We start from the raw sequence: 13,215 nt of genomic DNA, 5'->3' as shown, positions 1-13,215 counted from the left end.
AATGAAAGCTTTGTAGTATTTCCTTATAACTTGTTAATGGCCCCAGAATCTTTAGCGATATACCAGAATACGTAGTGATCTTAGTAGTATATCACATTCTTCATATTGGCGATTGGTGCCTTCTCTTTTAATTTTTGTCAGTCTTGCTAGAAATTTTTCTAGCTTCCTAATATTTCATTGTGTGGCTTTGAAAGAGTTGTATAGTCCAAGTGTTCAACAATAGGGAAATGGTTCTTCCTAAAAGAAAACTCTCTATGCATAAACGTTATTTCCATAATTTGTATTCTAAATCATAGGGTGTATTCCCAGAGTGGAAACAGTGTTTCCAAGAGTACTTTTTTTTTTTGCGGTACGCGGGCCTCTCACTGTTGTGGCCTCTCCCGTTGCGGAGCAACAGACTCCGGATGCGCAGGCTCAGCGGCCATGGCTCACGGGCCTAGCCGCTCCGCGGCATGTGGGATCTTCCCGGACCAGGGCACGAACCTGCGTCCCCTGCATCGGCAGGCGGACTCTCAACCACTGCGCCACCAGGGAAGCCCCCAAGAGTACATTTTTAAAGGTTCCCAAGTAGTACATCTTGACAGTGTTCTGATTATCAAAAGTTGTGTCACAAACCACCCTACACTTGGTGGCATAAAGCAGCAATCACATATTGTCTCACATGTACTGTGTTTACTTGAGTGGCTCTCACTCAGAGAGTCTCTCACATGGTTGCAGTCAGACCATGGCTGGGGCTGGAGTCACATTGAAGGCTTCCTCATTCACGTGCCTGGTAGGTGACGCTGGCTGTGAACAGAGGCTCAGCCATCCTACTGACCCGAACAGCTACATGAGGTTTTTCCATGTGGCCTGAGGTCAGACCTGTAGCTGGATTCCAAGAGCAAGTGTCCCAAGAGAGAGCCCAGACTGATGCTGTCTTGCCTCTTATGACCTAGCCCTGGATGTCACACATCATCACTTCTGCCAAATTCTATTTGTGAGAAGTCAGTCACTAAGACCGGCTCATATTCAAGAGGAAGGGAATTGGACTTGATGGATGGAGTGTCAACAGATTTGAAAACATATTTTAAAGTCACCACATAGAGGAAGGAAAAGAGTGGGAAGTGGCTGGCCAGAGAGGGGAGAAACATGGCAGATGGAGCTATTATAAGTACTCAGTGGCCAGCACTGTATGCAAGAGAAGAAAAGGTAAGACAAACCTCACCTATTGCAGGGTAGGGTTTGGTAGGTGAGCTATAGGAGTAGCCCTCTGCAATTTGCATAATGACATCCGGGAATCATAAAATCCCTTAACATGAAAAAGTGGCTTCTTTCAACCAACGGGGTGAATTCTGCATTTCTTATTAGATTAGAAAGACTAAATTTCTCTAGAAATTTCTGGACTAGGTGGAGAAATACTATGGCTGTGGTGTATTTTTGCATACACCCATGCTTTAATAAGCTCCTCTCCACGTAAAACCTTATTATATTTCTGAGAGAAATCAATGACAAGTTATTGAATGTAGCACCCGGAACAGAACATTTCCAGTGGTATTTGGCATTATAAGAGTACAATAGGGACATTGTGAGATCCTGACTAAGGTGGCCTAAATGTTCAGTTTGAATATTTCATCCCTGTAATGACTCAGGAAGTGGGAGGGAGGCGTGAGCTTGTGCTAGCAGTTTTCCTCATATATAAAAACTGCATGTCTCATGTCCTGATTAGATGATGAATGTAGCTTTTTGACGGACGATGCACTTATTTTTTTGTTCCAAAGCCTACTACCTTTTAGGAGAATTCTATGTAATAGGTTTAATAATTAAACTAGGCTTGGATGTAGACAGAAACAGCGTAGTCTACCGACCACTGAACTTCAAATTTAGACTCCCTGTTTTGTCCTCTGTCTCCATTTATGCTACATGAAATTTCAGTTAGGTTCTTCAGCTTTTCAGCTCAGTCTAGGATAATAAAACATCCCTCAGTCATTTTCAGGCAAAAAAAAAAAAAAGATATAATAATAAAGAGTGTCATTTTCTAGGGATTTTTAAAAATCTAGTCTATAGTCATATCCAAACACTAAACTATCATTCACTTATTTTGTTTTTCCTTCCCCCAGATCAGCCCTTCCCTGGGCGGTTCGGCAGAGGAGCAGTGGATCTTTACCGTCTCCCTTTGTTTTCACTCCATCACTTTCTGGATGTAATTTGGGTCTCTGCAGGGCTGGAAAGAAATTAGGGAGGAGAGGCAAGGGGCAGGAAACTTCTTTCTTGACTGGTACCATTGTGACTGTCATGGGATCTTCTGGGTGTAGCAATTCTCTTTTTCTTGGGGACTTTTGAGTGTTCTTTGGAGACACTTCCCCCATCGCCAGGAATCCCTCTAGTCTGCATTTCCCTTAAGTGGACAGTTCTTCCTTCCTCTGGTTACTCACAGCTTTGCCCTTCACTCGAGCCTGAAGTCCACACTCTGTTGGGGTCACCTTGTCCCGGTTGGGAAGGGTCCCGTTAGCAACTCTACGTCCGGCACACAGAGACCGCCCTAGCTTTTGCCCTTCCTACTCTGGCCTTTCCAGTATAGTCCCGTCTTGGCCGTGGGGCCAGGCAGTGAGACTTCAAGACCCACTCCACAGCCCCTCAGGCACAACTGGATCAGGCACCTAGCTCCTAACGACCCCGACTCCAGGGTCACATGGAATACCCTCATGTGATGCTCTCCCAGCCCTTCTGATCTGAGGCCCCCCCATGGGGAGAGGAGGCAGAACACACTAATGACTCTACCAAGCAATCGTCCTTAACCAAATTCTATATAGATAGCCTATGTCGTGGGACCACTGCTGGCTGAAGCAGGCTCACCATCTCTTAGCACGTCCTGTGCCTGGTGTGAGACCATGCATCTTAATTAAGGATGTTCATGTACTCGGCAACTCTCATTCTGTTCTTGGCCTCTGTCATCTCTGCAAAAAGTCTGAGCAACACAGTAACATCTATTTAAACACAATTTTTCTTTGACATCTCACTTCACTGGAGATACTGTCTAGGAAGCAAGAAAAAGAAGACCCTAAGAGAAAGAGACTTGGCGGGCTCCTGAAATGAGGGGTGGTAAGGAAACCTTACTGTTTGCTTCAAGCCTCAGACAAACCATTTCATGTGATCATCTTTTTGTTTGTTTCAAATTATATTTATTCTATTATTAATAGGGTTAAACTTCTTTTTGAATGTCATTACCCATGTTTTATTTCCTTATAAATCGCCCATTAATGAGCTAAGCCCATTTTCTTATTGGTTAATAAGAGCTTTGTATCTTTTTAAAATTAATTAATTAATTAATGGCTGAGTTGGGTCTTTGTTGCTGCGCATGGGCTTTCTCTAGTTGCTGTGAGCGGGGGCTACTCTTCGTTGTGGTGCACGGGCTCTAGGCGTGCTGGCTTCAGTAGTTGTGGCTCGCAGGCTCTAGAGCACAGGCTCAGTAGTCGTGGCGCACCGACTTAGTTGCTCCGTGGCATGTGGGATCTTCCCGGACCAGGGCTCAAACCTGTGTCCCCTGCATTGGCAGGTGGATTCTTAACCACTGTGCCACCAGGGAAGCCCTAGCTTTTCGTATCTTAAGGACCTTATCCAACCTCTCATTAGAGGCATTTTTATTTATTTCAATTTTTTTCCAAGTTAGGAGCTTGGATTTTATTTAATGTGTAATGAGAAGCCATTGGTGGATTTTTATGTATGGGGATGACATGATCTTATATTTTGATAAAAAAATGTTTCAAATATCAACTATCTTGAGGCAGAATTCACACACAATTAAATGTACTTATTTTAAGTCTACAGTTTGATGTCTTGACAAATTTATACATCTACGTAATCACCACCCCAATAAAAATGTCTAACATTCCTATCGCTCCAGAAAGTTCCCTCTTGCCCCTTTACAGTCTATCCTCCCATCCACACCCCAATCCCAGCCCTCAGCAAGAGCTTCTGTAAACCTTTCAGCCAGTTTCCCCTAATGGTAACATCTTATGTAACCAATTATACCTCAGTAAAGCTGGGGGGGAAAAAACTAAATGAAATTAACAAAACAAAACAAGTGCAATCTTGAATTGGATCCTGGGACAGAAAAAGGACATTAGTGTGAAAATAGTGAAATCTGATTAGAGTTTGTGTAATAACTTCATGTGATAATCTTAAACATCTAAGGACAGTGTAGGCTCTTCGTTGAGTGTATCTGCCTCCTGGGATCCAGCATGTTTGTTAGGTGCCCAGGTATCAGTCACTTGAGGTTAGGACCAGGGTGAGGCTCTCTCCCACCCACGGAAGAGCTGAACCACGACAGCAGTCCCTTTTGTGACAAATGTAAACTAACTGCTTTGCAAGGGTGTTTCACGGACTCTGTCCTCATGCCAGATGGACTCCAACTGGGGATAAATTTGCACTGATTGTCCCATGGGGATAACTAGAGTTTCAAAAAAAAAAACTCCTGGAAGCTCTCCACTAGGATATATATTTTTTAATGCCTTTAATAAGGAGACTTTCAGAGACGCAGCCTGGAAACTGGGCAAGGCATAATCCTCTGGTTGGCGACAGGCAAAGGAGGCACTTAACCAGGTTGTAAAGAGGGAGAATCTGCTGGAAGACTGGCTGGGGCACAGCACCCTGGCTGAACTCTGCTCTGGGAGGCCCTGCCAGCAACTTCGTCAGGGTACGAGAGACCCAGAGACGGGCCAGAAGTTGCTAGGAGAAGCACAGTGGTAAACAGAGCTTTGGCCCCTCCCTGCCCCTTCCTGACATCTTTTCTGCAGATGCAGCTTCAAATGGAGTGATTGATCCTAGATTTTTTTTTTTTTTCCTCTCTCTGGCAGAGCCAGCCAACTAGTTTAGACATTTCTATTAGATTAGGAGCCAGGAAATGAGAAAAACTCTGCCTCATAAAGGAATTGTTCTCAGGTCACATGCCTGCCTGGTAGAAATGCAGAGAAATAAACAGGAATGTTTTGTTTGGGGGGGAAACCAAATGAATGATCACCTTTGTGACGTGGCTGTTCTTCCTACCACCTCACACTCCCTCTGGCCCTCCCCACCCTCCCCATTCTTCCCCAGCCATCCTGCGGAGTCTTCAAACGCGGCAACCTTAGAATCATTGTCACAGGATGACCGAAGCACAGAATCTCAGCATCTCAGAACGTTAAATGCTCGATGTAGTAGAACAGCATGTACTCTGAGTTGGGCAGGACGAAGGTACAAATCCTAGTTTGCTGCTCACCAGCTGTGCGGCCGCAGGAAAATCAGCCAGCCTCTTGCAGCCCGGGTGTACTTACCTGTAAAATAGGGACGGAGGCCACGATGATCAAGTCGGATAACGCCTCCGTAGCATCCACCACAGCGCACATGATAGGAATTCAACAACCTCGAATCCCTTGAGATTAGATGTTCAGCACCTTGAAATCCTAGAATATTAGCAATTTAAAAATATAGGCACTTTCTAACTCAATTTCCTATGGCATTTATTAATTTCCTCTAAACAATCTGTAGGCTGCCGTGTTCCTTTAAAAAAACAGCATTCAAATCTGGAGTGGTCTGACCCGTGCAGAATAAAGAGGGTCTAATACGACAGAAACACCAGAATGATAACCTTGGTGAGCTAGCCAAAACCCTCAAGTCGAAGCTGAGGTCCCTATTTGTTGATATTCATGCAACTGTTTCGGGAGCTTAAGTGGAGAAGTTTACCTTTATTCCAACTATATTCCATCTCAGCAGATGTGACCAGCCAGTGCGGACATGCTATCATGCCTCTCTTTCCCACCTGCTCCCCATCCAGGGGTGGAGAAGAGATTCTAGATGAATTACCTTCCAAGGCATTGATTAGCCACATTTGTTGATGATCATTAAAAATTCTTTCACGTGGCTGTGACTTTCTCTCTCTGGCACTCTCCTTTGCCAAAGCTCTTCTATCTATGCTCCAGAAACTGGAAGCCTAGCAAGTAAGGCTTACCTCTCTTCTCCCCATTCCATGTGAGAGGGTTCAGTTGAGAGCAAGCCCGGGTGGTCCTCCATGCCCTGTTTTTCTCCTACGTGGCATCCAGGGGAGGGAAAGGGGAGAAAAGGCACCAGCAAACTTCATGACCGTCCTCTGATTGATTCTCCATTGGGACTGGCTGGTGTAGGGAGATGGACTCTGATCTAAAGACATATGTGTCTAAGAATTTAGGATAAATGCTTTTTCCTGTGGTCCAACAGAGCTTAGCAGAGCTCTGTTTGGGGGGAGGGGGGGCGGTCCAGGCTCCATGCCGGGCTAATGTTAGTCACTTCGCTTTGCCCTAGAGAGGACATCTCCTCCAGAAACTCATCATGATGAGTGCCTAGGGTGTTTTTCAGAATTAGAGCATTCTTAGCCTTCACACTACCCCATGAACACTGGCACAACCTCTTGATGTTTCAAGTCATTGCTGATGGTCAAAGTCTTTACCAACGGTTGAACAAGGTAGGGTGAGTTTAGGCCCTGTAGAGTATAGCTAAAGAATCATACCTTGTGCCTTATAATCATGGAACTTCCAGAAACTGGCATTCATTTCCATCCTGTATCCGGGCGGTCATCCACATCTACTTGGATATATGCCTAATTACAGGAAGATCACTATTTGGTAGACATCCACTTAACATCTCACTAATCCTTAAAGTCAACTTTAAATTAAAAAGTATCTGTATTCTTATAATTAAGAGTATTAGTCAATGCCTGAGCTCAAAGCAGTAAATTCATATTCAAACCACTCCCTCTGCTGTATTTGCACGTGATAGAGTTATTGCACTTGATAGATGCTCAATAAATATATGCTTAATAAATTTAATAGTGTTGTTTACTGCCCTGAAGGCACAGTGGGTCATTTTCATATAAGTGGCCACTCATGTCGGGAGATTTGAAAGATGTATTATGTCAGTACAAGAAAATTTTCTTTCATTCAATTTTCTCAGCCTTAAATAAATAAATACTATCCTGCCAGGCAGTGTGGAAGATGCTGGGAAAAATATAACTAAGAAATGTCCTTTGACCTTGAGGATTCTAAATTCTCAAGTAAGGAGAAAGGATATACACTTAGATACTTATTTTTTCAATATGACAGGGTTATACAGAGCAATGTACCAAGTGTCATGGGAGTGGAAAGCAGAGGAAAAAATCTAACACACAGACACAGAACCGACCGAGCACACTTAGGTTCTCCTGTGATGGGGGTTGAGGATGTTGATACCAACCCAACATAATCAGGTATGATCATTCTGCCATCACTCTGTTCCTGTCTCAGTCACTGGTGTAAGCAATGGCTAAAACCCTGAAGTAGTCTGATCCCCAGCTCCTCAGATTCCCAAAGGTGTGAGTAGTTCAAGAGCAAAGGGAAAACTGAAAGTCATCATATGCAAGTCATTAGCAAACACCAAACATCTCTGGTGTTCCAAGCCTGGTAGTGGGAGGACAAAGAGATGTGACCAACAAAACCCTTGCCTCAGAGAGCACAGTCTGGTCCCAGACACTGACAAGGAAATAAACATACCATGCACAGAGGAACAAAACCCAAAACACAGACAAACATAGTGTCTTACAATATATTTCTTCTTACATGTAAATTTACTTATGTGAAAAGTCTCTGGTAGACAGTCTGATTTAGAAGGAGGAAGAAAAGTAGAAAAGGAATCTGCTGAGGGAAATTCATTTTTGCTTTTGACACTTTCTTCTTACTTAAGATTCCTGTGTGTGGTCTTGATGCCTGGAGCCACAGCAGCCATCTTGTGAACATGAGGAAAAGCCAAGTGACTCCAGAGATACCAGCCCAGCACCCTCACATCACTGAGCCAATGAACACACCCTGGAAGCACCTTCCCAAAATTTGTGTTATATGAAAAATGTAATGATTTTCTTGCTCAGGCTGCTGTTAGTCTGATTTTATGTTACATGTAGTCAAAAGCATTCCTAAATGATGCAAAGTCTTACAAAAGAAAAAACTTGAAATTTTACATAGATAGATAGATAGATAGATAGCTATATATATACATATACACATATGTGTGTATATATATAATTAATTACCTTTCATTTAAAGATTACATGATAGAAAAACATTAGGCATGTAAACACATGCATGTAAGTAAAGAACAGGCATGGCCCCTTTCCTCATTCATATGTACTGAGGATGGAAGGTATCATTACACTTGTAACTGGAAAATCTCAGCTTGCTCAGTTATTAGCTTGGTAGACTAGATTCATTCAGTCAGTTATCTCCAGGGGAAAGACAGTATTTCCAAGGGAGTGAAAGTATATGAAGAAATATAACTGGACATGAGATTGTCCTGAAATATCTAGGCTAGATGGCAAATAGTACCTAGAATGTGTGTATTTTGCGTTACATGTGATTGTCTCTGTCTACTCACATACAAAGATGTTGGAGTTCCCATGTCAATGGCTGCTCATGGATAGTTCAAACACCTCCCGCCCACCCACTTCACCATGCAAGCAGCAGTCCCAGCACTAGGCTCCTGGCCAATAACAGACCTTCTTTAAAGAGCACTGGGGACGCTTAAAGAGGAGTTCTGTAGACATTTGAGTGCCTGTTTAAGGCCATCTCTTTAAATACCCCAAAGATGTATAAAGAGAGTGTAGGATCTAAAAATGTTTTTTGCTTCAAGAAAAGTACTAATAGACTTCCTATCACTTAGACTCTCTAGGATATCTTATTCCCTGAAAAAATTTTTAAAAAGAGTATCTTCTATTCATAGCATTGCCCTCTGTGTGCCTTTGTTTCACCGTGACTTGAAAGTATTATTTTTCTCCCAAGAGCTAGTTTTTCCTAGTGTTTTTAAATAGTAGAGTCCTTTTATTTACTGGAGTGCAGAAAAGGGATTTCATTTTTTTTCTCAAATAGAAAATGTCTTTCCATGAATCAAGCACATTCTTGCTACCTAAAAACAGTTTCAGGCACAACCCCTACGCAAAGCATTTACAAGTTCATAACTCTTGTTGCAGGTATAATCCACCCTGGCAGGGAAAGTCCAGGGTAATCCTTTGGAAGAAGTAGCTGCTGACTTGGGGAATGCTGCAATTCTGCAGGGTCGGGCAGATCAAGGCATTAGGCCACGTGCCACAGAGTGGCAGAAGTGGAAATTCTCAGTAAGTGATGTTGTGATGTGCTGGAAAACAGGTTAGCAGGAAAGAACACATGGAAAAACAGTGGGATGCAGGAGGATATCAGAAGACAGGCTTCAGGTTGCAGAAGCGGGGGCGACGTTGAGAGGAAAAGATGAGAGACTGCCCGGGCTGGATCCCGGCCCCAAAGCTCATCCAAGGTGCCAACTCCTTGATGTGAGATGTTCCTGGGCACCTGCTAGGGGCAGAGTCAGAGGGTGCAGCCCAGGACCAGACCAGAGAGATGGTGAGCTAGGTCGGATGTAAGCGATAAACAGGCAACACAAAGGATGGAGCAGGAATGTGAGTATTTCATTATAAAGCCCAAGTCTGAGAATAATTGGTAAGACAGGGATGGGTAGACAGCAAAGAGCCCAGTTAGTGGCAGGGCCAGAATCCAAAGGTGGGTCTTACTGAGACCTGAATCAAAGTGAGAACACGGACATACGATGGGTCTGTCGTGCAAGGTCAAAGACACAGAAGTGGGTCACAGAAAGACAGCTTAGCTCGAGAGCATTGGCTTAGCTCCCAGGCAGGATTCCTTGGCATGAGACAGCCTATCACAGCTACTCTTCATCACACCCAACTCCTGCTTGCCGCCGTTATAACCCTTCTCTTCTTCCTGTTTCCTCTATGTCTTCCTCTGGCGGCGCACCACCAATAGCCTTTCTACCTAAAAAACCCACCCCAGCAGTTAACAGCTTAAAACAAATCCACTTCTGTGCATTGGATGGGAGCTTGCTGACTAGGACCCCTTAGCTCGGCTGTGATTCATGGGAGGCGATTCTGGCTGCAGCCAGTAGTTTACAGAAGTGGCAATGCCTCAGCTTTGGGGACCAAGACAAGATCATCTCCTAGAGCGAGGCCTTGGACTTATAAACAAAGTAAGACCACTGTGTCATTGGACATGAAGTTCTCCTTAAGAGAGAGAGTGTATGTCCAATAGGTCTCAACAATGACAAGAACCAGAAGGTTCTGCCCTCAACGCCATGAGTCAAGGGTCTGTGATGGGCAGCCAGTTCAGCTGAGTTACCTCAGCTTTCGAGAAAAAAAATGTATGGTCCTTCTAGTTGACCTGTCAAGACAAAGGCCCTTGTATAAGACTAAGACAGTGTCAGATGCACATGGCAAAGACTTGGGCACAGGGCTTTGTCTAGGAAGGACTGCTTGATGCCTTTCAATGTAGCATCGACTCCACTGTCTACTGGTACCATTTTGTCTTTGAACTTCAGCTTCAGTATTAAGTGTCCTGTCTTATTTTACTGTGCCTGAGACCACTTCTTGCTCTCTTTTTCAATTCTCCAGACATCCTGAAATAGGCCTTATTCCCCCAACTCTGCTAGACTCTATCTCCCCGGCTGAGTTCTGCACAGAAGGGCTTTTTTTAGATTAGTGTCCAGCTGCCTACCTCTGCCTACTGCTGCCATCCTGGAATTCTTGTCCACCCCTCCATTCATCCATGAGGCATTTAATGAGCACCTACAATGTGCTAGGCGCTGGGGACACCGATATAACCCCTCATGCTATGTTGTAGTCATTGGCAGAGACCTTTAAATATTCCTGATGTCAACGACCTGGCTTCCTTGTCCTTGCCAACTGGCAAAAGACGTATGGCCTGTGGTTCCCGTGATACTGTGTGGGGCTTAGATTAAGCCAGGCAGGAAGAAAGGGAGGGTCATGATTGGTGCAAAGAGCTGTGCTCATCTTGTCACTTCACTCCACCCACAGCGGGGCGGGCACAGCTCTTCTTTATGTAGAAATCGTCACTGTGTTTTGTCCTCTGCGCCTGCCAGGGACACTCTTTCTCCCATATCCACAGCGCCTTCCATCACCTCTTAAGGTCTTTACTCAAACGCCGCCCTCTCCATGCAGCCTTCCTTGATGGTACATCAAAAATGTCAAACACCTTTTCCCCCACAACATACCCCCTTCCCCTGCCCTGCGGTATCTCTCCCCCGGCCGCTATCACCGTGACATTCTATATATAGTACTTATTCGTTTGTCATTGTCTCCTGCTTTAGAACATTAGTTCCAGGAAAGCAGGGTTCCACCTGTTTTATTTGGTGCTGTCTAGAAGTGGAGCCGGCAGAGTAGGTGCTCAAGAATGTTTATGGAATAAAGAAAGAAGAACGTCTATAATCTATTACGCACTGGCCCAGGGACTCTCGCTCTATTATCTTATTCAATCCTCTCTCCACCCTGTTGTTATCCTTCATCTACGAGAGTCAGAGCCGTCATGTAATGTGTGTGAGGTCCCTTACTTGCAAGATATGGGCCTGGGATGTGAGCCCACGCCTGCCACCCAAGTTACTATATTTCTCGGTAACATACGTGGCCTCGTCGTGAAGATAAACAGAAAGATGAGGAGACAGAGGGAAAACAACACCACGCATCTGAGCCCTGGCAAATCCAAGTAGCCTATTAAGAGTCCCACGGCTGGAAAAGCATCATGACCATTTTTGGTTTTCGTTTGTCCACTGAACCGTCAAGGACAGCTTCACCAAAGTGTGTTCCATGACGCGCCTACATTATGAAGGCCCAGAGAGAGCCTCTGTGGATTGGGGCCATTTCTCCATAGGAATCACATGTCACCAGCACCCCCATGCCGCTGGCTTCTCGGAGCTGTAAATAGATGAAAGATGTGTAAGACACATAGTACTTGCTAGTCTGCCCGAGGGGAGGAGGAGAATGCTACCCAGCACATCAGGCCTGTTTAAAATCCTTCTTAAGGAAATGCATGATTTATGAGCCATTTAGAACACAGCACTGAATCCCCGCGTGTCCTAAATGAGTTCGACAAGAGAAGCGGTTGTCGGTAGGCAAGATGTGGGACCTCTGTGCATGGCTTCCTCTTGTTTCTAAAAGAGGAGGGATGGCAAAGCAATCTTAGGGCTAAAGATAGGAAGGAGAGGTTGCTTTGAGAGAAGTACGATTTAACCTTCCAGCCACGGAATTTGAATACCTTCAATTGGACAGTTTTTTTTTGTTTTTAATTTTTTATTGAAGTCTAGTTGATTTACAGCGTTGTGTTGGTTTCTGGTATACAGCGAAGTGCTTCAGTGATGTATATATATACACATACACATTCTTTCTCATATTCTTTTCCATTACGGTTTGTTACGGGATATTGAATATAGTCCCCTGTGCTCTACAGTAGGACCTTGTTGTTTATCCATTCTCTCTATAACAGTTTGCATCTGCTAATCCCAAACTCCTAATTTATCCCTCCCCCCCAACACCCCCCCTTCCCCCTTTGGTAACCATACATTTCTTTTCTATGCAATTAGACTGTTTTGATGTTTGATAGTGTCACTGAGACTTAGCACTATACACGAAGAGCTCAATATTAAAAGTGCCAACGTTGTGAAGGGCTTGTTCAGTTTACAGACAAAAGCAACATCACCTTGAAAGCACCTGCAGGCCCCATGTGCTGCTTTGAAGTCCTCTTAGTCTCTGGACCATAAATCCCTCCCAAAGAGACCCTGCAGGACTGTCCCTTAGGTCAGCACAGGGCTGTGGTTGATTGATAGTGACTCTGCATTCTGCTAACCAGCCAGGTGACCCATAGAACATAAACTTCTCATCTCTTGTTTTCTCAACCGTAAAATAACAGGGCTGGGCAAGTAAAATTCTCCGGACTGTTCAACTAAAACATTCCTCGTTCTCATGACACTTGTGGTTGACATATTACATTATTTTGACGTATCAGTAACCCTGACTGCCCTCCATCCCCACTTATTCTGAATGAGAATTTTCTGTCTTCTCTAACTTACCCAAAATGATGGCTGATTATTTGATATGTTCAAGAACGATGAATAAATAGGTGGTGACTGAGACAAGGCCACTTGCTGAGTGTCCGCTGGTAACTTTTCTAATTTCTCTAGGTCTCAGTGCTTCTAAGCCTTGATTATTCACAGGAAAAAAAAAAAAGACAAAGTTGCTCAAGAATGGGTGATGTAACACATAACTAGGACACACTTCACAAATAGCGTTGGGTTTCTCCAGATTTAAATATATCAAAGGACTGAACTCTAGGGAACAGTTCAAAACTGTTGAAAGGGAGCCGTGTTGGGTAT

This window comes from Aethalodelphis obliquidens, unplaced genomic scaffold (assembly GCF_003676395.1).
Source record: "Aethalodelphis obliquidens isolate GAN/ISIS:26980383/991018 unplaced genomic scaffold, ASM367639v1 scaffold30, whole genome shotgun sequence".
Taxonomy (NCBI): Eukaryota; Metazoa; Chordata; class Mammalia; order Artiodactyla; family Delphinidae; genus Aethalodelphis; species Aethalodelphis obliquidens.
Note: the sequence above shows the minus strand (reverse complement) of the source record.